Genomic DNA, 25826 nt, shown 5'->3' on the forward strand with positions numbered 1-25826 from the left:
ACCTACTCATTGACCAATAAAGGCACTCAGACGTTCAGTTATGCACACATGCAGACACTTACACACCCACTCATACACCCATGCAGCCACTCACACACTGATTTACTTACTCATACGTGTACTGACACACCTATTCACTCATGGACAGCCACTCATACAGCAGCTTTCTCACCCATAGTTATTCACACATTAACTAACTTACTCCTAGATATACTAATACATGTCCTCATTAACCTGTACAGTCACAGACACATACTATATCATAAAATCACCATCCACTCACCTATACAGGCACGCACATAGCCATTCACTCACCATAGAGCCACTCATACAGCCACTCAGTCACCCATATATCCACTGACACACCCTTTCACATACCCAGACAGCCACTCATATTCCCTGTCACTTACCCATACAGACACTTACATACGTGTTCACTCACCAATACAGTAACCCATGCACCATTTCATACAACATTTACAGCCACTGACATACCCTAAGAATCACACCTTCTCATTTACCACTGCAGCCACTTACAGACACTCACTCAGCCACACAAATACTCACACATCAACTCACTTATTCATACATCCACTGAGACACCAGTTACTCACCCATACAAATACTCACACACACAAACTCACTCATGTTTAAAGTCTCTCAAATACCCGCTCACTCTTCTATACTCCATATACACACCCACTGACCCAACCATACAACCACTCCTTCAGCTACTTACTATCTATATTTAAAATGAGTAAGTTTTGGACAACACTTAAAATCACTGGATGATGTCATCAGTGATGTCATTTAAGATGTCATCAGTGATGTCACGGACCATGCCATAAATGATGTAATATGTGAGGTCATTGGAGGTGCATTGCAGGGTGGGGCGGTGAATTATAGTTAGCTCCGGTAACTAGAACTGCTGAATTTCTCTGGTTTTGTAGGAGTGAAATGTCAGCCTAACTACAACATCCCTTTCACCTTTGGATTATTCAATAAAAAAAAAAAAAGAAATATATAAATATTTATTTTTATTCTGAGTATGTAGCATTACATATAGTCAAGACAGCCCAAACTAACAAAATACGTTGTAGAGTTGTAATGGAGCCCAAAGTTAACATTTAGGAAGAGGCAGCAGAACAAGTTACTTATCTTCGTTAACGCTCTTTCTGGAACAGACTATCAAGCAGCAGTTTCCTCACCGTACGAATATTCCCAGGCATCACACTAGATCCAGGAACCTTTCAGCGGTACCTCAGTGCGCTGTCAGGTGGTGCTGCTCAGCCCCGCACTGGCGTATACAGCTCCATATTTGATGTGGGGAACCTATATAGGCACCACTCCTGCATGTTGCATAGGCAGTTAAATTCAAGGCTGTCCACGACCCCATACGCAGAGACCCAAGAGTAAATTGGTTGTGACAAATGTGCAGATTCCTAAACTTGGGGTTTTATTAATGGATACAGTCCAGTCACAGATGGGGAGGATGGACAGGTTGGTGTGGAATCTGCAGCTAGACAGAGTTTCTACCAAAAAGAACGTTACCGAAGGTAAGCAACATGTTCTCCTGATAGAGACTTCTAGCCACAAATTCCTAAGCTTTTAAATAGATATCAAAACAGTATCCATTTGGAGGCAGGTCCGTGAATGGACTCACAACAGAAAGACTTGCAAGACCAAGAGGGCAAAATGCCCGTCTTGGCAAACCGGACTATCCAGACAATAGTGCTTTGTGAATGTACGGCGGGATGCCCACATAGATGCCTGGCATATGTCAAAGATAGTGACTCTGTATACTTATACAGTGGTAGCAGCTTTGGCTGTAGCAGAATGAGCACACAGTGCTTCCAGAGACTACTTTTTGGCCAATGCTTAGCAGATCTTAATGCAGAGCACAATCCAGCGGGAAATGGTTCTCTTCTGCACTGCCTTATCTTTTTTCACTACAGAGATCCACACAACAATCTGATCGTCTACCTGGTGTGCCTTGGTACGATCAATGTAAAAGCTGAGCACTCTTTTGGGATCCAAGTGATGCAGACTCTCCTCCTCTCTCGAGTGGTGAGGTGGGGCACAGAATGCCAGCAGGGGGACAATTTGACTGAGGTTAAACAATGTCCCAATGTTTTGTAGAAATAATGCTCACGTTCGCAGAACCAATTTAAAACAAGGTAGTGTATGGTGGATTGAAACTAAGAGCCTGAAGCTCACTCACATGCCATGCTGAGGTGATGGCGACAGGAACACAGTATTAATAGTAAGGAGTTAAAAGGGACACCTGAAAGGCAGCTCTAACCAAGTGCATATCAAACAAATTCGGATCAGATTAGGGTCCCATTGGGGAAATAAAAAAGGAGAAGGGGGAAACATATGTTGTAGCCCTTTTAAAAATCACAGCAAAACCAGCGACTTAAACAAGGAGGTTTGATTTGGCAATTGTAAGAAGGCCAAAAGGGCCAAAAGATAACTTGTAACTGTGTTTTTAGTGGTTCGTCAATAGGAAAATTCCCTGGAGGTCCAGCCATTTCAATAGGCACAGCACCTTGTGGCACAAGGTCCGAGACTGCACCCCATCCTGTTTGTTGCAATACCACATGGCGGTGGTGTTATCCAATGAGCAACTGAACCAGCCTTCCCTTGATGGATGGATGGATAGAAGGCTTTCAGCGTCACCTGAATGGCCCTCAGCTCAAATAGCTTGAGACTCTGCCGGAGACCAGAAGTCTGTAATCTTCACCTCTCCCAGATGTCTGTCCCACATACTGCAGGTTGCGCTGGTGTGCCAGCAGGACGGGTATATGGAAATAGATGCCCAGCAGGCCTAACTCAACCAACCAGTCTCCAGGGTCGAGGGCTGATAAGACCTGGGCTACATTGATTATTCTTGAATTTCCTCTTTGGAGGAAGGCGTTGAGAGGGCGCAGGTCTCCATCTTTCTTGGGCACCAGAAGGTGGCTGGAATAACAACCGAGTCCTACATCTGGCATTGGCAACCTCTTGACATCCCCTTTGGACAAATTGGGCATGCTCTTTCTGATACGAAATGGAGAGATGGTTCTCCATCAGTCATTGGGTGGGGATGGTGGAAGGTGCGGCGAGGAAGGGTAAGGCATATCCCCTGCTATCAACCTGTAGAACTCACCTATCCGAAGTTACTTCCGCCTAACCCAGTTAGAATCGATGGATCCTGCCTCCCAAGGGTGGCGGCTCTTCTGTAAGGGCATGCTAAAGAGGTGTTGTAGGTAGGGCTGCAGGGATAGGTGTAGACTGAGCAGTCCAATGACCTTGGCAGAGGGGGCTGTGAGTACTGCGGACTTGACCTTGAAACTGTGGGCTCCCTCTTGAAGCTGGAAGTATGGAGCACCGCTACCAAATCTACAAAAGGAGTGGTAGAACTGTGGTGGGTGGCGAGGTGGGACAGACAGGCATAGAGTGAGCAGTAGCCATGCTCTCTTTAAAATGTTCCAGAGTGGAATCAATATTGTACCCAAAACAAGTGAGTCCCGTCAATTAGGGAGGGCTGGACATCACCTCAGAACTCAGTCAATGGCAGCCGAGCATAGCAGCGAATGGCAACACTGTTGCCGAAGGCCTGCCCGATGGAATCGCTCGTGTGCAAGCCACAGCAAATCGTGAACTCGGCTGCATCACAACTGTCGTGAATCACCTGACTAAGAACAGATCAGAGTCCTTCGGGCACTTCAGAGAGGATTATTGCCCCTGAGGCCCAAAAGACCTGGGAATAGTTTCCCAACAAGCAGCTGGGATCAAATGATCACAGTGCCATACTGGTAGAGGAAAACACTAATTTCCTAAATCTTTTCACTGCTTCGACTCCCTGTCGTGGGAGTGGTAGGGTAGGTGTTGAAGGTGAACCGGCTTGTGGATGCTTGCACCACTAGACATTTGAGGAAGAATGCTGCAAGAGAAAACCAGGGTAGTCAAGACCAGGGCTATGGCACATGGCAATTTGTCAATTAATGGGGTGGGGGAAAAACAAGGTATTATCAAAGCTGCCAATAAGGTTTCCGCCACTCCTTCATTAAATGCAAGAAGGAGCCCAGAAGGTTTTTGCCCAAGGTTGGAGGACTTCTGTCAATACATTTGTCTAAACCGCCAAGGTGGGGTGCTGGAGGTCAAGTACGTCGGACGCCGTACGCATTATCATGGTGTAGAAAGTGGATTCCTTCATGGCTGGTCCAGGGGACGAGAACAGGCCCATTTTCGAGGAGGTATCGAGATCTCTAGCCTCCTGTAATCATTGTGCTAATTGTCATCCAGATAGGTTTGAGCAAACTCATCACCTGGGTCGTATTCATCGTCTGAGTCTGTACCGAAAAAGGAATGCAAATTGATTCTTCTCCCTTGTGGAGGCAGTAATTCAAGTGGGAGAAGGGGCACCTTGGGCGATATTGGATGCAACTTCAGTCGAGGTCAGACGAGCGTCAATATGCCTACACTTTGCTTTTAATATCAGAGACAGGGGAACCATTGAGAACTGCTGTGGAGACTGGGTACTGCCCCACTGATGATTTGACTAATTGCAGATCTGTATTCAATCAACAGTGCATAATACAGGTTTAGTACAAAAGGGAAGTGAGTTTGTACAGATTCGTTTCCTCAAACCCATCTTAATTTACTCATTTAACACAGTCTTGGATGCCAGACTGGAAACTTCTTGGGTTATACTGTTCGAATTAACTTCCCCATTTTCTGTGAAGTAAGCAGTCCTTTCAGAGAGACTACTTAACAGGCTCACAAGGACGCATATACCTTCTATTACTTATTATCTTAATATGCAACAACATTAATCATTTAAAATTTGACATACGTAATTCCTCAGGATGGCCATTCACATCAGCAGACAAATGTATAATATGCCCCCCATAGTCGAAATCGGACCAGAATACCGGGGTGGGTGGGGAGGAGGGGGGGTCAGGAGAGAAGTTAATGACATCGTGATGACGACATATTATTAAACCATTCTAAAATATAATTTCTATTAGCCACTGTTTCAGTACATCAGAGGAGGAAAATGACAATGCCTCTGTTGAAGTAGCAGGTTTTACAGTCCTGAGAGAGAAACTGCATTTGAGTGTTTAAAATGAGACATGAATTTGCAATCATTAAAAGTCAGTAACATTTTTTAGAAGTAGCAACAATAATCAGATTACAGGCAATGCTATTTCTGCCACAGAGCCATGGATGCTTGCCAAAATAGATCAGAGAAATCCTAATTAAATCCCTTCTTGTAATGGGGGAAGTATAAATGATAACATTATGAACTATGAAAACCAATGCTTTCAATTAAGACAATATATGAGGCTACTATTTATGGTACGAAGTCTTGACAATCATAAAATATTCTGGGATTTTATTATGTTTGTACATGTTTTGAAATTTCTTATTTTTTAAACGACAAGTACTGCTTTTTGGAAAATCTGGCATTTTCTTGATTTCTGATTAGTGTTTCGTGGTGCCTATATTATGAGTAACCTATTAACAGCAAACACGGGGGAGATTCTAGTGATGACTTACCACAGGAATAAAGGAAAATATTTTTCCTATTTACTTGGCTTTTGATATTTCAAAAGGCAGCAAGCATAGGGAACCTCAACGTTTGAACAGGTTCTTCCATGGTGCAACTGAGATATGATGTAAGAATGGTTTAGAAGCCTCATTAAAGTTTAACTGCAAATGCATTACAACTTTGGATTTAGCTCTTAATCGTGACTAATTTCCTTTCAATATGGGAAGACTAATTGCTTTGTAATCACTAATCGATTGCGAACACGACTTGAGTCTCAAGTCCCCAAGGATGACAAAACAGACACAAAATCCAGAAAAGAAGAAACTCAAGAAGATGGACTCGAACTAATGGTGAGAGGAAGGTTCGGTTGTAGGATAAGAAAACAATTCAGCTCCAAGGTAGATGTTGCCCCTTCCTTGGATATGGTTGAAAAAATTATTCAGGTTCTAGGGAGATGCCTTCATCTTAATCAAAGTTACTCACCAGTGTAGTCCATTAGCTGGTGACCTCTACTTGGTGCACTGCTATGAGCTGAGAAACTCTGTATCATGCCTGTGACATACAACTTACCCATCATTTATAAGGTCACATACTAAAATGTAGCATCTCCTATGGTATTAGAGTATATTAGCTCAATGAGAGATGTCACAGTGCTCTTGAAGCACATAGGGTAGACATATAGTAGAGGAATATGACCAAAAGAGAACCTGTACAATTGGCGCAGGTCAGCTGCAGCAAACTGTCAGTGGCACAACTACGGCAACTACAGCAAGGCAGGCCACCTAAGTAAAAAAAAAGGACAGCCCAGAAAGACTGAAAAAGCAGCCCTGACAAGGCGGTACAGCAGAGTGAGGAACTTTGCTGAAGAAACAGGAATCACTGCCAATGAGAGATCCGTACTCCAGTTTACATTGATCTGCATAAACAGTCATCTGGCACGAGTTTGTGGAGCACAAGATGGACTGTCTTCCTGCATAAGCTACACATCCACAAGGGCAGCGAAGGTCCGTGACCAGCTTTGATTGAACAGCTTTGTATGGTTGTCCCCAACTGGTGTCAGGCCAATAAGAGAAAGACCTGACACAAGTGTAAATGCTTTCAGAAAAGTCAAAAGCTTGTGGATTCAACAGGGAAGGAAAAGATCTTCCGCAGGACACCTTTTCAGAAGTTTGGTCTCAGTCGCCTCTTCTTATCAGTAAAAGAAAGACAAGAACTAAATAGGAAGGGCAATGGCAGCCAACGAAAGAAGCATGGACTCAAAAACAAATACAAAACAATGTTTGAGTAAGCCTGCATCCTTTCAGTACAGAACTGACAGCCTGATTCATCAAAGACCCGTTTTGCGAGTCTTTAATAGCGATTCATAAGGAATCGCTATTAAGGACTTGCAAAACGGGATTCATGTAGGAATTGCAAAAAATATTGCGATTCCTACATGTTCCTTATTTGCGATTAGCAAATTGCTAATCGCAAATAAGGAATAACTCCCCATGCATTCCTATGGGCCTACAGGCCCATAGGAATGAATGGGGAGTTATTCCTTATTTGCAATTAGCAATTAGCTAATCGCAAATAAGGATGCGATTTCAAGGGTGCAGGGGTGTCCAAAGGACACCCTGTAGCACCCCTGAAATGTAATCTACATTGGTGTTGCGCACACACATGTCCAAAGGACATGTGTGTGTGTAACAATCAACTTAGAAAAATGCATTTAAATGCATTTTTCTAAGTTTTTGCTATTTACCACGAGGTCTGACCTCTCGGTAAATAGCGGCCCAAAATTGCAATTTCGCAATTTTAAAATGATTCATGAATTGCATTTAAGGAATCTCAAATAGAGATTCCTTAAATGCAATTCTTCGCAAATGTGCGAATTATTTAATAGCGAATTTTGCATTTGGGATGATGAATCCCAAATGCAAAAATTGCACTCGCAAAAGGCAAGATTCTGAGAATCTTGCCCTTTGCGAGTGCAATTTAGCTTGATTAATCAGGCTGAATGTGCCTTAAACCTGTAATTAAAGAGACATAAAAAGTCACAAATCTGTGAGAAACACATTTGCTATACGTTTCTGTAGCCATTAATATTGTGTCAGATATTGTGTAAGATCGTTACTCACTGATAGAACACATCGAGATTCCTGATCTGACAGCACAAGAGGAAAACAAAAGGGATTTAGCTGAACAGAGGTGTTCTTAATTCGCTTACTGATGCATTTCCTTTGTAGACACGAGGGTATTGAATATTCCAAGCATTAAGAACACACTACATCTTCTGCATTAAAAGCAGTACTTGAATTGCATAATTTGGCTCAACTGCCTCATTGGAGGGCTGTGAATTAAGCACCACAAATGGGGCTAATTTGTGTCAATTGCAGAGTTGCTTTTAAGTCAAGTAGATAAACTTCTCTCTAAGAAGGGAGAGAGTGAACCCAATTCTAATTTCGTAAAGGTTACCAACCAGAGCATTGCAATGAGCACGTCTGCCTAGTGCACCATTTAAATGCCAATATTCACTCCGTTCCTAATTCAAAAAACTTCCAGATTTTGAGAAGACTTGATTGGTGTCAAACTTCCCTAGAAACACTAAACCATTATATCGTCCAGGGGTGTAAAATGTTTCAATTCCTACCCTGTGTAAACAAATGAATGAATGAAAGAGTTCGATTAAGCCTAAACATTATAAAAATGAAAGGCACAACGAGTCCATAAACTAAAACAACCTAATTCAAACTACGGATTATACAATTTTATGAGAAAAAAGTTTAAGCAATTTTAGAAGGTATTACCTCACTACATATATGCTTCCTTTAACAGGGTATATTGTGTCAACCAATGCAACATTGCGCCAATCTCACACACTATGAGCCTAGGGTTTTGCACCAGGGTCACGTTTTTTGATTCTATACTTCACAAAACAATCTTATATACCTCCTTTCTACTTAGACAAACAAAAGGAGCAGCTAACTAGGCAATCAGATTAAAAGGTCATATCCCTTGAGTGCAAAGCGTTTAAGCTACTAGCTACATTAGGAAGAAGGTATACAACAATTGTGCACTTCACACTGCGTTTAAATTGGACACATTCTAGCAATAATTCTTTAAATATAAATCTCAATTTCAATTACCTGTCTTGTCAATCACTTCTGAAATATAAAAAGCGAGAGTTGATCCGCCAACCTCATAATACTAAAAGGAATGTGAAATGCACTTTTGAGATTGTTACCTTTCTCCCCCGCGCCACCCCCAAATCCAATTTTCCAATTTCATTATGTCTTTATTTCGAAGAAAAATTCATAAAAGACAACATACTATACATAAAAACATTTAAAAAAAACTACAGTGAGCATATCCCCAAATACCTAAAAGAAAGTTACAAACATACGATATGTAATTCGTATCATGGCAATTAATTTAAAAAGTGTTCAATTTCTTGGTACGAATCAGCCATGCCCAACCCAGAAATTTAGCCACACAGATCACAGAAATCTCAGATCTAATACTACGAAATTTCTGTAGGGCTTCCCGGTATCCCCTACAATCCAAAATTCTACACAATGGTTTCAGCCATTTCAATCGAGGGGCTCTGTATGCTGGGCAAGCAAAAAACATATGGCCAATGCTTTCTACCTGGTCTGGACACCAAAAACATTTGTTACTTATATTCTTCGCCCACTTTGTAGTAAAAGAATTAATGGGTAAAGAACCTACACGAAACTGGTGGTAGAGTTTACGATCCAGGGTTTTACATATCAAGTCCCAATAGGGCTCGAGTGAAGGAGTCACCTTATGAGTTAAAAAAAAACCCCGTTAGGTTCTTATCCGAAGATTGGGTGACCAGGATAGATTTTTTCGAGGCCCAAAAAAGATCCGTAAGAGCTTTTTTAGGGGGGAAACTGGATTGCCCAGGGTTAATCCACAGCTCAGGGAGGCCCATTGTATACAATATGTGTTTGACTTCCCTGAGCCAGGGGATGCTGTGAGCACCCCACAATGATTTAACCTCATCCAGTTCACGGGCGAATATGCTGAGCTCTGGAGTCGTCCAAAGCCGACGCCAGAGTGCCACTAATCGAAACTGTGCCATCTCGTCTAGGGGTCTGCAACCTAAGTCTAATAGCAGTGGTTTGGTGGGAGAAGATTGTGAAAGCCCTATCAAGTTCCGCAGGAACCTATTCTGAGCAGTGGCCAAAACTGACAAATCCTTGTAACCCCAGATGTCAGCTCCGTAAAGGGTTGCTGCATTGACCTTGGCTTCATAGATTTTTAACGCTGGAGTGATGCGTTTAGTCAAGGATTTTTTCTGTTCTTGCAATAAACAACCCGTGAGACGGACAAATTTAAGATTTAGTGCCTCCAACTGGGGATTCCAACTAAGTTGGTAATCAAGTGTCACACCCAGATACGTCATGACCTTGACCTGTTCGATTGGGGCACCATTCAAACTAACTGAGCTTTTAATTGGGGTTTTCTTGCTAAAAACCATAAATTTGGTTTTGTCTACGTTGATTTGCAAGTCATTATTCCTACAGAACTCTGCAAACCTGTTCAAGGCTGACTGTAACCCGCTCCGGGTTTTAGAAAGGAGCAGGGTGTCGTCGGCAAAGATTAGCATCGGATATTTTGATCCACCCAGGGATGGTGCATCAGTCTGTGTTTTGTTAAAAAATTGGACTACCTGGTTTATGAAAAGGAGAAACAGGGTGGGAGCCAACACGCAGCCCTGACGCACCCGCCGTTGGACTGGGAAGCTGTTGGTCACCTGACCCTGTTTCCCCCACCTTACTCGGGCGAAATTATCCTCATGCAATCGCATGACTAATTCCAGGAGTTCGACAGGAAAGCCCATATGTCTAAGAGCTTCCCATAGTTTCACCCTTGGAACTAAGTCGAAAGCCGACTTAAGATCAACGAATGCGGCATAGATGACCCCTCCACCCAGGAAGACCACCTTCCAGTAGAGCATGGTGAGCCGGAACACCTGGTCCACCCCCAAATCACTTGGAGCCAGATGTAGGAGGCCATTTACCGGCCGGTAACGGCCGATTTCGGGCGTTACCGACTGGTAAATGGGTTTTTGGGATGTAGGGGCATCTTTTTACAGATTCGGTAAATTTACCGAATCAGTAAATTTACCGAATCTGTAAAATACCGAATCGGTAATTTTACCGATTCGGTAAATCCAAGATGTAGGTAGCACTGTTTACAGTGCTACAGGCCTTCAGAATTCGGTATTTTACCACACAATCCTATTGTGTGGTAAAATACCGAATTCAGGTGTGCATGCACACCTATGCCATGTGACAGACAGGGCATGTCTGTGTGCCACATGGCGTACATTCCTGTTTTTGGGGTGCTAGAGGGTGTCAAAGTGACACCCCCTGCACCCTTCCTGGAATCGGTATTTACCGATTCTGTGTTACCTACATCACCCCCCTCCATTTTACCACTTCTTAAATACCGAATCGGTAAAATTCGGTATTTAAAAAGTGGTAAAATGAAATTACCAACATCTAGCCCTTGAATCCTTGTTTTCCTAAAGTATTTTCCAAGACGTGTCTGAATTCCCAAAGATTCTGCGTATGCATAAATTCTAGAGCAAAATATCCTCCACATACACCACTAACATTATTTCTAAACATGTACACAAATAATCCCAAGTGTACTTTTAACTGATTTTGCTTTTTAACTGCTAAACAACATTAATTAGAAAATACGGGTTAAAAACATAAACAATACATGTAAACAGACAAGACTTCACTTTCTTCCTAGAAGCAATAATGATCGAAGGGTTCCTCAAGCCAAGCAGATCTTGTCTCGAGCTAAAAATAATGCCAGCAAAGTACTGTGACAAAATCGTGGGGTGTTTCCAGGAGAAATGCAGATTTCTTCCTGTAAGCTTTAATGTCTTCCGAAATCTTCATTTTCTAGAGGTAAGAGTAAAGATGACTAAATAGAAACATAACAAAGATCTACACGAGGTTCCGAGATGACAGCAGTGACTAATGGACACCCAATACATCTGTTGTAAGTTTTTTTTATATTGCGCCCCAAGAAGAGATTTAAATCCTGCGGCCAATCTTCTCTCTGTCGTCCATCTTCTCATCTGGCTTGTCGTGAATGCAGATGCCTCCTACTGCAAGTAATCAAGAATAGGCCTTTCTAGAGTGTCACAGCCTATCCTGGATTACTTGAACCAGGTCACATCCAACGCTTCCAGAATAATCCAACAGCTCATCTTTCAGGAAATGCAGGCCTTCTGACATTCATTTGTTGAGTGCGCCTGCCAAAGTCTCTTTTTTGGGGCAGATGTGACAGATCGTTTTAAATTCCGTTGTTTAGACTTTGGTCTTTTCGGGTGCTACCTTCGTTTCCTTTCTTTTACCAAAGCCAGAAGACCTAATGGATTAATATTACAAAAGTGGAGCTGGAGGTTACAAGATTCTCCATACCTCTGTGTAACGTACACCCCAACATCACTATCACATGCACCCCACAATGTAATTCTAACTACCTACACCACCGTACTACCTCCTACACCTACTCCACCACTTGCACCACCTTACTCACCTGCTTATACACCCACCTATGTCTATACCTCACATTACTACCATTCTTTCCCACCTTGCATAACTACCTTGACCATATGCCCCTAATCTCCTTAAGGCTATACTATATGAATAACAAAACACGTCATCCAACCTCCATCTACACTATATACCACTATCACCTACCGCCTACACCCCACCACTGCGCATTACATCCTGCTCTTACTCCACAACATCCACTGTGACAACAGTAGTTTCCCCTCCACCCCTCCTCCCCCCCACCTTTGGCACATGCAGTTTCCTCACCTTCAAATTCCCGGCAACTTGTTCAGGCCCACCCGTAAGTTAAATCAAGAGTATGTCACAGTTCTCCACTCCCTTCCCAATTATACTCCGATATGTGTAACCTTCTCCCCTGCGTTCCAAAAGCTTTACTCCACATCACGACCTACAACTTAAACCAGCACCGACATATCAACCCATTTCACTTCCCCCAACTTATATCTGAACTCTTGGCCATCCAGCTTCTTCTCCTTCACTCCCTCTGGCCATCTATCACATCACTCACTACACCACCTGTAGACCAAACCACCACTTTACAACAAAGATCCTATTTCTCAACCTACTCTACCACATGCATGTTCCAACGCCTACACCAAGACTTGGCTCTCCTCCTTCTCAGGATCACCGTATTTGGTGTGAGGCCCCTTGGAAAAGGTCATGTTTACAGAGCTCATCTCCCTCTCCAGTCTCAGGGATGCTGGACTATCAATCCAAGCATCTATCATACCAAAGGCAGCAGCATGCATCTTGAACAGGAGTACTGCCTGCCAACACTGACAGTATCCACACAAGTTTTTTATCATACATACACACCATCAATAAAATTGGATACAAATTCCAAGAATACCATAAATCGACTACATCAGTCATAACTGTACAGCACACACACATATATAACGTACCTTACGCATAGACCCGAACACATAAACCTACACTACCACCCTCCCTTAGTCTTAAAATATGTAATGAAAAAGTGCCTTGTTTTTACACTAATTTCTTTCACGACAACAATTTTTATTTTATTTTTAAACAACTGGGTTTCAAAATTGTTTGTAAGTTTCTTTGTATTGCACAATTATCAGGGCCAATGGAATTATGCAATTCCGCTACTGCTGCGTTTTTTATATAGTTATGGATTTGCCGCACATATTATATCATCTGCAGCATAATTTAGTTTTTTTTATTTCAATAACTTTTATTGGTTTTACAAAAGCAATACAAATAACGAGGAAAGACAAAGGAAATAAAACTGCAGTAGCACTTCAAAGGTCAGAGAGGTTAGAGGGAAGTAGATCTGATAGTTTCCTTGGGCACTGATTCTTCCAAATCGTACAGTAGCGATGGCAGAAATAGCAAACCAAACAGATAAGAGTACATATGTTTAGCTGTCTGTTGTAGTCAGGTTACAAATAGTGCAGTTGAGATGGCAGCGATAGTTTACCAAAACAGATGAGTGTACTTATGTTGGCTTGTCTGTTGCAGTCCAGTGTCCTTCAAGCCTATTGGGTGGGTCTAAGTAGTGACCAAGGAGTCCAAAGTACCAAATGTGCCAATAGTGAAAGCATGTAATATAGCATTTAACATTCCTGGTAGATATCCTCTATCCTCCTTAAAGCATATAAAAAGGATAAAAGAAACAAAAGTAAATAAATAATTAACTACCTGAATAAAATAAAAGAACACGCTTGGGGTCAAGGGGTACTCCTACTAACTGTGTGTGGGCTGAACTCCCTGTTCTAACAGTGTTTTGATAGGGTAACCATAGCTCAATCCTTGCTGGGAAGGCTTGCATTCCTTGCTGGGAAATATGCACTTTTTTCAGTTTGCAATCATATTTAGGCGAGTTATTAACATGTACATCAGTGAGTTTCAAGGTGGTTTAAAGACCATGGAGGCGGAATCAAGAGATTTCCTTATTTTCCTATGTTTAGGTTTCCATAGGGAGGTATGTGGGGCAATATTGTCAGTTCCTCTTATGAAGGTTAGCATTCTTGGTATTTTTTTAATTAGATTTTTTCAAAACTTTTCCAGTTACACAGGACTATTGCTCTTGCACGACTTGGCACATTATCCAACACAAAAATTGGCTCTTCAAATGCAGTGGCGATTGGTACAACCCCATAATAAAAATAGACAGGAAAACAATATACTGGAGAGAGTGGTCTCAAAAAGGCATCAATTTTATCAAAGGCCTTTATGATAGTACTTCGCCAATCCCCTTCTCTGTCCTCAAAAGAGAGAGAGATTTAACTGAATTCGACTTGTATAACTTCCTGAAACTGAAAGTACAGATCTCTAAACTGGATACTAATCCATGCACCCCTTCGCTCCCTTCCAAATTGACCCAACTGTTTAACGCTGGTCACATGGTCTCAAGAATTTACAAGTCATTACTCCCTGAACCTTGCAAGAACCATATGAGTAATAAAGCAAAATGGGAAGTGGAACCGAGCAGTAAGGCAATTAAACTAGATTGGGTGCGAATCCACATATTGCCCTTCAAACATAAAATATCACCTATTCAATCACAAACAAAGTTTATGATCATAAACAGGAACTCCTGGACCCCACCCAGGCTCTATAAGCTTAAGCTAGTCCAGTCCCCACAATACGGGAACTGCAACGCTCAACCAGATGACCTATCACACATGCTTCTCTTTTGTCCGTTGCTACACAGCTTTTGGAACAAAGTCTTCAAATACATAACTCAGACATTCGATATATCCCCAGTTAAAGAGTTATCGTATATCCTAGCCAGCTTCCAAGATCCATAACTAAAGGGAGAAGTTTACTGCTTTCTGCTGGATTTAATGCTAACTTTGGCATGTAGCTTTCTTAGTATTTAATATGATGTATTTAGAATGCGCTAACATAAAGACCTGCATTGTCATAGTTGCCGGGAGGGGGATATCCTTGATCAGATTTAAGCCTATTTCTAGCTTATGCAGATCAAAAGTTACTACAACTTCAACAACATGTGTTGTTGAGCAGCAGAAGGCCCTTTACAGAGGTTGACTAATCATCTTTCAGTTTCTTATTGATGTATTTGGGTGTTACACAAGTACTAATTATGTGAAACCTTTGTCCACACACAACATAATGTATTGATACTGAATATCAGAGAATATGTTGCATTACACTGTGTACTTTGCATACTTTGGCGCCTAATTTAGTCAATCCAGCCATATACGTTGGTCTTCCCTTGCAGCATTATTCCAATGGTTCTGAATATCATATTGATCAATCAAAGATGGCGAAGAAAGCAAGCATTGTGAAAATACAGCAGCCACTAACGTTCTTCAAGTTCAGCTATATCAGAGTTTAGCTATAAGAAATTTGTGAATGACAAACGTGCGTAAGACTAGATCAGACGTGCTACAAATGACCTGCTAACCTGCCACCTAAGAAGCGTGCATCTGGTTGAGGCGCAACATGGTTTGAGTGCCCTGAGCCCATTTTTTAAAGGAATAACACAAACATTTGCAAAGGTAATGGGTCTGGCCTGGCTGCAAATCATTTGGCTTGGTCAGTGCTAGTTCTGTTTTGTCTGGTTTTATATAAAACTTTATTGTTTAGGGAGCTTGCAGGCCATCACCAGGATAAAAAACTTTAAACAGTGGCTAAAAGCATTTTTTTTGTCTGAAAAGCCACACATTGCCATATTAGTCACTGGGACAGAAGGGAACTATTGTTTGTATGGATGTGCTTCTTGTGAAAGAGCTAAATGCCATAACTCACAGTGTTAGACAATGGCTGAAGTGGAATGACCCACTGTACCATGCTGCTTTCTGCAGTGGCCGGAAGAAAATGTGAGTGGCACACTAACAGACCAATGGATGAAGAGGGCTGGTAGAAAGCCATTTTAATTAAGCACATTAAGGAAAATGCTAATTACCAGTATGCATCTGTTCTTAGCCTGTAGAGCTGCAGAGTTACACACTATGCATAGATGGCCACCTAGTGTTGGGCCCGGATGTTTGCAGTTTGTTTTGTTGTAGAAAAGTCTTTGGAAGTCACGGGATAGGTGACTCCTCCTTTGGATGATACTGCACATGGGCATTGGCTCCATCCCCAGATTGTTTTTCGCCATTAGGGAAGTGATGGAGCTGTACAAGAGGTAGTGATGTACATGTTATTTGTATCTAATTAAGATAATACTGTAACTGGAACAAATAAAGGTAGCCGGGCAGGCGGGTGGGCGTGTGTAACTCTGCAGCTCTACATGCCAAGAACAGATGCATACTGGTAAGTAGCATTTTCCGTTCGAGGCATATGAGCTGCAGATTACACACTATGCATAGATTGTAAAGCAGTACCCACACCTAGCGGCGACCACCAGTCTATGTTGCAGTTGCTTGAAACATTGCTTTTAGTACAGCCTGGCCCACAGTGGCTTGTTGTTTAGTTTGCACATCTACACAGTAATGCTTTGTGAAAGTGTGCGTGTAAGCCATGTAGCTGCTTTGCATATATCTTCATGGGGAATGTTCCCTAAGAATGCTATTGAAGCCCCTATTTTCCTTGTAGAATGGGCTTTGGGAGGAATTGTTAATGTACGTTTGGCTTTGTGGTAGCATATTTGTATTCATTTAACAATCCATCTAGCAATCCCTGATTTTGATATGGGGTTGCCTTTATGTGACGGTGGAAAAGATACAAAAAGTTGTTTTGTTTTTATAAAAAGTTTGTGTCCTTTCGATATAATACAGTAATGCTCTTTTGACGTCTAAGGTGTGTAGAGCTCTTTCTGCGACTGTTCGAGGCTGCGAGAAGAATACGGGCAGCTCAACTGATTGGTTTAGATGGAATGGCGAAATGACTTTAGGAAGGAATTTAGGATTAGTACGAAGAACCACTTTGTTATGATGCATTTGCAGAAAGGGTTCTTGAATGGTAAATGCTTGTAGTTCACTAACCCTTCTGAGAGAAGTTATAGCTACTAGGAAAGCTACTTTCCAGGTTAGGAATTGCAATTCACATTTATGTAATGGTTCGAAGGGGGGGTCCCATTAACCTTGTGAGAACAATGTTTAAGTTCCACACTGGTGCAAGTGGCATTCTGGGAGGAATTATCCTTTTGAGTCCTTCCATGAAAGCTTTTATAGCTGGTACTCTAAAAAGAGATAGATGTTGTCTATTTTGTAAGTATGTTGCAATGGCAGCGAGGTGTAGTCTGATAGATGTATAGGCTAAACTACACTTTTGAAGGTGTAATGGATATCCTATGATGTGTTGAATAGACACGTCTAAAGGATTTATCTGGTTGTTTTGGCAGTATATGACAAACCGTTTCCACTTAGCGGCATAACATGCTCTAGTAGTGGGACGTCTAGCTTCTTTGATAACGTTCATACATTCTGGAGGAAGGTTGAGGTAACTAAACTCTATGACCTCAGGAGCCAGATCGCTAGGGTGAGCGGAGCTGGGTCCGGGTGTCTGATCTCTCCATGGGTCTGTGTTAATAGGCATGGAGATAGGTTTAGTTTTTGGTGTGGTACTACAGACATCTGCAACAGCGTGGTGTACCACGGTTGTCTGGCCCAAGTTGGAGCGACTTGAATGAGCGTCAGGGAATGTTGCTGTAGTTTGCATACCACTAACGGAAGTAGTGGGAGAGGAGGAAAAGCGTACGCAAATAGTTTTGACCAGTTCATCCATATCCCATTGCCTTTGGACAATGGGTGTGGGTATCTGGCGGCAAAGCTCAGGCATTTTGCGTTTTCGTGGGTGGCAAAGATCTGAGGTTGTCCCCACATTTGAAAGAACGGATGAAGTTCCCACTCGTGGATCTGCTGTGTTTGTCGACTTAGTAGATCTGCCATGGTGTTTTGTACTCCTGGGACGTGTTGGGCTAAGAGGAAGATCTTTAGTGGTATAGCCCATCTCCACATCTGCTGTGCTTACTGAGAGAGCTGCAGGGAGTGTGTTCCCCCTTGTTTGTTTATATAGTACATAGCTGTCATATTGTATGTACGGACTAAGACAGCTTTACCTGACACTTGCTTTTGGAATGCTTTTAGGGCTAGAAATACAGCTAGTAACTCCAAGTGGTTGATGTGGAGTAACCTTTGTTGCGGTGTCCACCTGCCTTGCATGGTGTGATGCAGTAGGTGAGCTCCCCAGCCGGAGAGTGATGCGTCCGCTGTCATGACTATTTGAGGAACTGGCTCTAGAAACGGTCGCCCTTTGGAAAGGTTTTTGGTGTTCCACCATTGCAGAGAATGGTGAGTCCGACCGTCTTACAACACTAGGTCTGTTAGTTGACCTTGAGCCTGGTTCCATTGGCTTGCTAAGCACTCTTGAAGTGGACACATTTGCAGTCTTGCGTGAGTTACTACAAATATGCAAGATGTCATCATTCCTATGAGCTGCATGAATACTCGAGCTGGTAGCGAGTGTTGCGGTTTGAATTTTGTTAGGAGAGTTTGTACACTTGTTATCCTGGCTGAAGAGGGATAAGCTAGTGATAGTTGGGCGTTTATTGTAGCGCCGAGATATTGTTGTATGTGCGAGGGTTCAGATGCGATTTGGTGTGATTTACTGTGAATCCCAAGTCGTTAAGCAGTTGAGGCAGTCGTCTAGATATGGGAAGACATGAATATGTTGTCTTCTTAAGTGTGCTGCTACTACTGCTAGGCATTTTGTAAACACCCTTGGCGCTGTTGTGACTCCGAATGGGAGCACTTTGAACTGGTAGTGCTGCCCGTCTAGCACAAATCTGAGGTATTTTCTGTGCGCTGTGTGGATGGGAATATGGAAGTAGGCGTCCTTGATATCTAGGGTGACAAGGAATTCGTTTAGTACCAGAAGTGGAAGGACTTGTTGGAGTGTGACCATGTGAAAATGATCCGACTGTATGTAAATGTTTAGAGGTCTTAGGGATCCATCCTTCTTTGGCATTAGGAAATATAGGGAGTATACTCCTTTGTTTTTCTGATGCTCTGGAACTATTTCTATTGCATTTTTATACAGGAGGGATATTACCTCCTGTCTGAGCAGTGTTAAATGTTCTTGTGACATTGGACGCTGCTTGGGTGGTATGTTTAGGGGGGTGGATGTTAGTTCTAGACAGTAACCTGATTAAATTATTTGAAGCACCCACCTGTCTGATGTGATGTTTTCCCAGGCTGGTAGGTATTGTTGAAGTCTTCCCCGACAGGAGTGGAATGGGGCGGGGGAAGGGGAAGGGAGTCATTGGGCAGGGGTAGAGGCAGAGCGGGAGTTGTTATTTTTACCTCTGCCTTTGTTAAGGTAATGGCATACCTAATGAATCGTAGGCTTCAACCACAACAATCGTTCCTTTCTGGTTGCTGCTAAAATCTTTGCAATAGTGGAAAAGCCAATAAGTGTGTTGTTCAGTTTTCAGCGTTTATTTTTGTAGATTTCAGTGGCGTTTTCCCAGTGTTTTCCAAACTTTCTGAAATCAGTGTTTATCTGTGTTTATTCAGCTGCATAAATCCCAGAATTGACAAAGTCTTTATGTTTCCAGTGTTTACAAAACATGTTTTTTTCGCAGTACGTGTTATAATGCACATATTTAATGTAAAGGAGAAGTAATGCAGAGTGTGCAGTGTCTTCCCATTGACAGTGTGTCCAAAAGAGTTATGTTAGAGTGCTTAAAGAATATAAAGTCTGTGTATTGCACTCTCACTCACATCTCATTACCCTCTCATTTCATTACCTCTCACACTCACTCTGTCAGGACTTTGTTTTGTTTACAGGACTATTAATGGATTAATAAGGTAAGCATGCTATATTCAAATATTTTGTTAAACAAAATCCTGGACAAGTTTGGGTGTCATTCACCTTCTCTTTACTGAATATTATGACATTGTGGTGTGGTGAACCCTATCAACAACACTGCATTGTGGGACTTGGAAGTTTGCTGTTAACAATATAACTACTGGTTCAAAACCCCCAGCAGTAAAGCACAGTTGGGTAAAAAGCTAGCATTGCCACAAGGATTCACCCATACCAATAGGGCACCTTACAGCTATGAATTTTGTTGGCATGTGGAAGTCTTGTTTCATGTTTTCACCACTATCCCACATGCATGGTGACAGCACTCCTTTCACAGGCACCTGTGACTACATCTTGCATTAAATGCTTAAAGACTGGGGGGTCTGGCAGGTGACCTGCTATCAACAGTGATTTGCTAGAAAAGGGGGGCTAAAGTATCAGCCCATTCTGTATCTGTGGGTAAATGTGACAGTACACATTGGTCAAAATACTTATGAGCCAGTCATTTCACCAATCAGTGAAACAAATAAACATTGCCAAAAGAACGTATAGGATTTTAATATTCCCAAATTCTCTAAAGTGTATAACATAATTAGACATAAAAACATGTTTCTAAATCATGCACCTTTAAACCAAGTATACAAAACTGGAGGAAACAAGAGGAAGAAGAAACCATATTTTAGTGACATTCTTAAAGAACAAAACTCAAGCAGATGAATATCAGACCAGTTTTTGTTGCTGCTACCTTGATAATAACCAAGTTGGTCCCTTCATAAATAAATACAAATACTCATTCTCTCTCTCTCTCTCTTTCAATGGCATTCTAGTTTGTGGTTGTACAGGTGTCAATCAGTTTTTATAATGTTTACACTGATAAGGGCTTTTTCCCTTTTGGTTTCATTACATTAAACAGAATGAAATAGCTATGTGAATTGACATTTAATTGCAGTATAGACACTAGAAATCCCCCTTCACAAAACTTTAATAGCTACTGCACTTGATGCAGATTTACTAACGGCGTAAGACTTAGTACGTAGATGTAGTACATTTCAACCAGTCTTGAAGAAGATATTCGGATACAACTATCATCACACATTCAACTTTCAAATTAATCATGTCATAGCTGCAACCTAAAATGGATGCTAAACAGACAATGGATAGGGAAATCTAAAATTGGGATTAAAACAAACATAAATAAAATAAAGAGTTTATTCATCTAACATTTCAATTTATCATCCAAGCATTACTATGCGAAGTCACCTAAATAATCACACACTGACCAATATAACTAGAAAGAAAAAGCTAGACTTCAAGGTTCTTTCTTTAGCCTTTCCTTTGTTTTCTAATCTACACTTCAAGTTTGTCATTGGAAGACTTTAAAGAAAATAACATACTAAAATACTAGTAATCTTATTAATTCGAAATTGATTAACAGGGTACTGTCATTATAGAAATTTACTTAAAAAAATATTTTCACAACAGCTGCAACATTTAAATTCCATTAACTGAATACTAAGTATACTTAACAGGTCTTTGAGAACCTTACACGTTTAACAGTTTTTCATGATGCAACGTCCTGTTCAGTTTATAAACACAAAATTGCATTACCAGTTACTAACTAAGCACTTAGAGCATCTTACTGTCATAATTATTTTACAAAGGATCAACTTTTTTTACCAACAGTTTTTATTTAGGATAATAAACCCATAAAGCTCTCCGATTTTGGGTTTAGTCAAATATTCTGTCCTTTCCGTGTAAAAAAAATTAAAACAATTTGAAATCTAAGGGTGACTGAGATACCCCCAAGCGTACTTACGGTATGACCTACATTAAAAAAGGTACTCTTTCTCTAGGGTCATTGTGACAGCCTTTCTTCCTTGAGAAAAAAATGTAGACATTTATATTTACACTAGCCGGCTCTCCTCACAACTATGCACTGGTTGATAGAGGCAGCCTGAGAAGAGTTTATAGCTATGACTATTGCAGTTGGGGTTGAAATTCTGGTGTTATATTTAACTGATCATTTACAAGTTACAGGAGAAGAAAATTTAACTCACAGTAGTCAACACACAAATTACCACTTCAGCCATCCATCTTTTTATCAGGAGACACAGAAAAAACAAGCTCTCTTTTTTTATCGAAAATCTGTGTTGTCAGTCCCTCGCCACACACCACACAGCTGCAAATTAAGACTAAACAGCTTTTAACTACAATTGGCCAACCTTTCCTTTTTTCCTGCCTAATGGCTATAAGACATTTCATATCAGGACCTGTGAGTTATAACTTTTAAATGATTTTGTAATGATTTCCACCAATGCAGGTCTCTGTTTCACCAAAACTGTGAGTCTGCGACACAGTTTTCATCCAGGAACATTTCAGCTTTTCCATCATTTAAGCACAGCACGGGACTTCCCTTTCTTCACAATTATAGCAAAGCACAAGAAGAACCTAATTGAAGTGATGATTATCTGTAATTAGAATATTCACAATGAACACAACAGCTACCTATTTCGTCACAGGAGAGGACAATATCAAGCTGTAAACAATGCATCACACACAGGCGAAGGGAGGGAGAAGAACGGGTTCCTAAACCGAGTGTTTTTTTACTCCTGCCCCCGTGGTCCACTTTATTCAGACTGGTTGTTTATATAACAAAGGAAGGAGACCCGAATACCACATGCTTAGCACTAAGAGTTCCAATGGAAGCCAATGTACTGGCGCACACATGCTTGTGAGGTATGGATAAAAATGTTCTATATTATGACTCAAAATGTGAACCCACCTGGAATTGAAGTCTAAAGTGGAGTCTTTTCAAAGGTCTTCCAACCTAGCCAAAGTACCAGTCCTGCAGATTACATCCACAAGCCAGATATGCAAGGGAGCCATGGGAGGCAATGAGCATGAGAACAGTAAAGAAGAAGGATCGCACTGTGAGTGCAATGCTTCAAGATAAAAAAATCTTACCCACAGACCAAATGAATCCTCCAGCACGTTTGTGTTAGACCTGGGGAAATGACTAAAAGACACTGACTCGTGAACAGAGGTTTTTCGTATGATTGACGAATGAGGTCGAACCGAACATCCAGGCTGTGGAAAATCCTCACAAAAATCTCACAAAGATTCAAACCAAATGTAGACAGAAATACCTCCTGGTTTACATGAGAACCTAGTAAACCTGAAGGCATACAGGAAAGATGTGTTCTGAGAAAAACTAAGTCCCGATGGAATATGGTTTTAGATTTGCCAGATGAGAGAGGTTCCAACTTGTTTATCCTTTGGGCTGATGCACTCACATTAAGGCAGTCTACTCTGTCACCAGTTGGGGTTACTGGAAGCCGTTGCTTCCAGTAACCTGGTAAGCAGATTCCACCTCTGGGCAGGTGTTCACTATTTCACCCACAAGTGAAATATTCATCACTTGAGGGGTGCAATGCCCCTTGATGAGGACTGTGCTAGTATTATAGTAGGACTGGTACAATATATTCAGTACACTAGGTTTCACATTCTTTCTTTCATCCACCATTTCATGTCTACTATGTTAAGAGGTGTTTTGAGCTGTCATTATTATTGTTTCTATTATAGTTAGCATCTGCTTTTGTGGAAGGTATATATTCTCAAGATACAGGCAAGGTATCTTTCGAGTAAGTTCAAATTTAGGTCAATAAATACAGAAATGTGACATGACATCAGTACATGTATCAAGATCTAGAAATCTATGCATGTTAAACATGTGAACTAAAATGAAATTTTAAAAAAGAATAATGCTTAATTAAAACACCATGAACATATCTAATATTTTCCTAAAGTCCCAACTGCAAAAACAGATTCAGTTGGATGTGTGCTGCCAACTATTTTCCGGAATCTTCTTGAATTTCCAGGTTTGTACAAAGTTAACAAGAATAGTTGTAGGCCAGCTGCTAAGGAACCAGGCATGGAGGCTTTGCAAAAGAAGGTAAGGGCAAAGGACTGGTGGCTCTTCTGAAACAGAAAGTTGCGCTAAGAAGCATGTGAATCACATAGCTCCAGCTTAACTGTCTCTTTCTCATCTCGACTAGCTTTTAGAGAATGTAATTTGGTAATAAACAAAATGCTTATAAATATTCCTGTACACCCAACTTGCAAGAAACAGTTTCTCAGAAACCAAGATGTGCCACTCTGAATTGAACACAGGAGCAAAAAGGTCTACATTTAGTATCTGGTAGGTTCTAAACAACTGGGAAGCAATCCTGTAGTGGAATTCCCAACTGCATACGACACAGAGGAATATCAGTAAAAGGAAGTGGAGCATGTAGGAGAGTATTATGTTTCCATATGAGATCATACAGAAAATACTTCTCCCTATTGTTGGTAATGCTCTTAAGTGCTACATGAGTAGTATGAAGTTGTAGCTAACTAAAAACGAATCTAAAATGTTTGATAAAAAAAACAGAACTGCACTCTACAACAATACACTCACATTAGGCTTATTCTATTGTTATAAGGGGCAATCATATGACAGCCTGCTATCTTACATTTCCTTTATCAAAGACAATATTCAGTTTGTCTTCTTATCCTCCAGGTTGTTGACAGCTGTCCATAATGGGAATTTTTTAAGGAAAACGGTGTTGCTGCTCTATTCCTGGCAAATGATAAAACATTACTATCTCATTAACCAAGTAAGAAACAAAAAGGACTGTCTAGAGTATAAATAAAAGCACATCATACGTTAATGTGGCTCTTCTGAAACAGAAAGTTACGCTAAGAAGCATGTGAATCACATAGCTCCAGCTTAACTGTCTCTTTCTCATCTCGACTAGCTTTTAGAGAATGTCATTTGGTAATAAACAAAATGCTTATAAATATTCCTGTACACCCAACTTGCAAGAAACAGTTTCTCAGAAACCAAGATGTGCCACTCTGAATTGAACACAGGAGCAAAAAGGTCTACATTTAGTATCTGGTAGGTTCTAAACAACTGGGAAGCAATCCTGTAGTGGAATTCCCAACTGCATACGACACAGAGGAATATCAGTAAAAGGAATTGGAGCATGTAGGAGAGTATTATGTTTCCATATGAGATCATACAGAAAATACTTCTCCCTATTGTTGGTAATGCTCTTAAGTGCTACATGAGTAGTATGAAGTTGTAGCTAACTAAAAACGAATCTAAAATGTTTGATAAAAAAAACAGAACTGCACTCTACAACAATACACTCACATTAGGCTTATTCTATTGTTATAAGGGGCAATCATATGACAGCCTGCTATCTTACATTTCCTTTATCAAAGACAATATTCAGTTTGTCTTCTTATCCTCCAGGTTGTTGACAGCTGTCCATAATGGGAATTTTTTAAGGAAAACGGTGTTGCTGCTCTATTCCTGGCAAATGATAAAACATTACTATCTCATTAACCAAGTAAGAAACAAAAAGGACTGTCTAGAGTACAAATAAAAGCACATCATACGTTAATGTAAAAAAACTGTCTGACACACCATACAGAAACTGTGTTGATCTTGAGATCTGGCAATAAAGTTTTAAATATTTCACCAACACGCCTGAATGACTGGTCGCAAACGTTTTCAATGCTACAGGGCAAAATCATAGTCTTTAAAATTAAAAAGACAATTTGCAGTTTCTGATTTATACCTTTCTATCACACCTAAAGAGAAACTGGCACGATCTACCAATATATAAGCATAAACAACTAAAATACAACTGTATGTGAGATTAGAGCATGAAGAAGTAAACAAAAAGCACAATAAAACATTTTTTGAGACTGAAATCCTACTAGTAAAAGCCTAAAGCAAATACAAAAAAGTATGAAGTGAGTAAACCTGGACGATCTAAACAGTAAATAGGCATACACAAAATACAATGTAAAGTGTTTTTTTTTTTAAAGCAAATCAGCCAAAGCTACCGGCTAAGCATGAACAAAATACAATGAAATATGTGTGTCTA

The 25826-nt window shown here is 40.9% G+C and overlaps 1 protein-coding gene across 4 annotated transcripts in view; it reads right to left on the bottom strand.

Annotated features, from left to right (window-relative positions):
* CTDSPL (CTD small phosphatase like) overlaps window positions 1-25826 on the bottom strand; it is a 437200-nt gene that overhangs the window by 79519 nt on the left and 331855 nt on the right. The window lies entirely within an intron of this gene.

This window comes from Lissotriton helveticus, chromosome 10 (genome assembly GCF_964261635.1).
Source record: "Lissotriton helveticus chromosome 10, aLisHel1.1, whole genome shotgun sequence".
NCBI lineage: Eukaryota > Metazoa > Chordata > Amphibia > Caudata > Salamandridae > Lissotriton > Lissotriton helveticus.